The sequence below is a fragment of the Berghia stephanieae genome, chromosome 4, assembly GCF_034508935.2.
Source record: "Berghia stephanieae isolate SIO BIC M18660-M18661 chromosome 4, UCSD_Bste_1.3, whole genome shotgun sequence".
NCBI classification, from domain to species: domain Eukaryota; kingdom Metazoa; phylum Mollusca; class Gastropoda; order Nudibranchia; family Aeolidiidae; genus Berghia; species Berghia stephanieae.
The window spans coordinates 37,322,319-37,324,818 of record NC_088363.1 but is presented as its reverse complement, the minus strand read 5'-3'; the positions used below and the strand labels follow the sequence as shown (position 1 = coordinate 37,324,818).

The following is a 2,500-nucleotide window of genomic DNA, read 5'->3' as shown; positions in this document are numbered from 1 at the left end:
GGTCCTCAGCGCGGCACTAGTAAATACTATAAAAATAACGAGTATTTATTTAGCGCAATATCCACTAGACCTGCTCAAAGGGCTCTAAAAGGGATTATAATAATAATCATATAATGAATTTATACGGCGTCTAGTTCAAATCAAATGTGTTCACTGGCGCTTTACATCAACACATCATCTATCATACACACATTGATATGATAATAATATATATTATAATAAAATACATACTAAGAGTCTAAATCATATAACTTACAGGAGAGTTCAGTATTAAACCGCTTTCTAAAATTAGGTGGATTTTCACTTTTTTGTTTCAATACTGACGGAGCTCCACAATCGAAGGGCATGGTGGTCAATTATTATTATTATTATTATTATTATTATTATTATTATTATTATTATTATTATTATTATTATTATTATTATTATTATTATTATTATTATTATTATTATTATTAAAGTCCGTAAGTTTATGTTTTCACTTGTGTATTTAATTTGCATGGGTTTTTTTTCCAGTGCCTTAAAACTTTGTGCAGTTACCACAGCACACAACTTACAGACATGGTTCTACGGGCTTCTTGTATCTCCTGCATCAGAGAGGTTGTCAATTCGCACAGGGGTCTGGACTGCCTGCTGACGGTTGGAGACTGCAAGGATAACCTCTTCGGAAGACGCTTTGCCTCTGGTAAAGAAAGATGTTGCATGCATATCAACAACATTGTGCGGCTATGTGGTCTTGTGGTATGACACTCGCTTTCGCATCGGAAGGTCCTGGGTTCGATCCTCGCTCGCTCGGCGCATAGTTGAGTCCTTGAAAAAGACTCTTGACTCACATTCTCTCATCGTACTCAGGTGTAAAATGAGTACCTGGCCATCTACAGCGTCATGTGTCGTCCTACATATTAAGTGTTGCTGTCGGCAATGGCCCCTTGTAAAGAGTTAAAACAACGGAAACTTATTCGCAGGTCTATAACCCAAATTGTTGTGGACTTTATGTTTTAATTGAAATGACCTCAAACCAACGCAAAATATTCACCATCACAAAAAGGATAAAACAATTCTATAATCACATCCATGAATCAGACCTACAGATATGTGCACGTCGGTTTCGTAGCTTTCATTTTTTTTAAAAATATATTTTTTACGATCTTACGTTTGATAGAATGAAAAAAATTACAGAATATAAAAGGTAAATCAAGTTTTATCAGCCCGCTGTATCTTTACAAGAATAGGATATAGTTATGATACTCCAAAACCCAGTCCAGGAATCGGGGTTTATGATAATAAGGTTTCGTGTGTTTGTTAACTGTGATTTTTATTTCATTTACTATTCCTCACCAGGCACGTACTTTTTAATAATAAAGAAAAGCCTACCTGTTTTCGATGTGTAACACACACACACACACACACACACACACACACACACACATATATAAAGAGAGAGAGAGAGTGAGAGAGAGAGAGAGAGAGAGAGAGAGATAGCTGGAAAGACAGATGGAGAGAGATAGCGAAAGAGATTTGACATAAGAATGAAAGAATAAAGGATATATCATAACATGTATAATATATATAATATAGGTGTATATATATATATATATTATATATATATAATATATATATATATATATATTTGGGGGGGCTGTTTGTATATGTATATATGCATATATTATCATCATTATTATTAAATTATTATTTTTATTATTATTATTATTGTTACCATTATTATTATTATTATTATTATTATTATTATTATTATTATATTATTATTATTATTATTATTATTATTATTATTATTATTATTATTAGTTTATATTATTTCAATGAAGTATGCAGTTGCATCGTTGTTATAATTTTTTTCTATTAAATGGTTTGATCTAATAATAATATCAATAAATGTCAGATTAGTCCAAAATCCAATCCCGCCTGTAAGTGGTTAAGTCAAAACTATCAGAAAATGGGGGAAGGAGAACAATCCATCTATCGTGCGTGTAGAGACAAGAACTCCTGGTAAAACTATAGCAGAAAATCTACAGAAAAAAATCTCATTCGAACAAGTCATGCCTTTGAGAGTGGCCTATAGTAATTATTATTGTGGCCGTGACCATACTTATCTGCCGTACTCTAGAAAAACGCATACTTAAAAATTTGGCCAGAAAACTCGTCCTTCAAATATCTGATCGATTTAAATGGCCCTCATCTTGGCAAAAACTCTCAAACCTGGGACTTCGCGAGAAGTCCCAGGTTTGAGAGTTTTTCCCAACATGAGGGTCATTTAAATCGATCAGATATTTGAAGGACGAGTTTTATGGCCAAATTTTTAAAATATGGATTTTTTTTTTCCAGAGTACGGCAGACTTAATGTTGGGTCCCCTTTCTATCACGTTGTCCTATAGATAAGGTTACTCATTTTACCGTCTTCTCGTTAGTGTTATCTTTTTTTACACGATTTTTGTATGTATGCGTGTCTTCTTTCCAACTTGTTCGAGCATGTTATGTTCCC

General features: G+C 33.0%; 1 pseudogene across 1 annotated transcript in view; it reads left to right on the top strand.

Moving 5' to 3' along the window:
• The window catches only part of LOC144970505 (inverted formin-2-like), a 67,227-nt pseudogene that overhangs the window by 35,317 nt on the left and 29,410 nt on the right, over positions 1–2,500 (top strand). Inside the window, exon 3 of the transcript XR_013644970.1 lies at positions 517–685. The product of XR_013644970.1 is annotated as an inverted formin-2-like (transcript). The remainder of the gene's footprint in view (positions 1–516; positions 686–2,500) is intronic.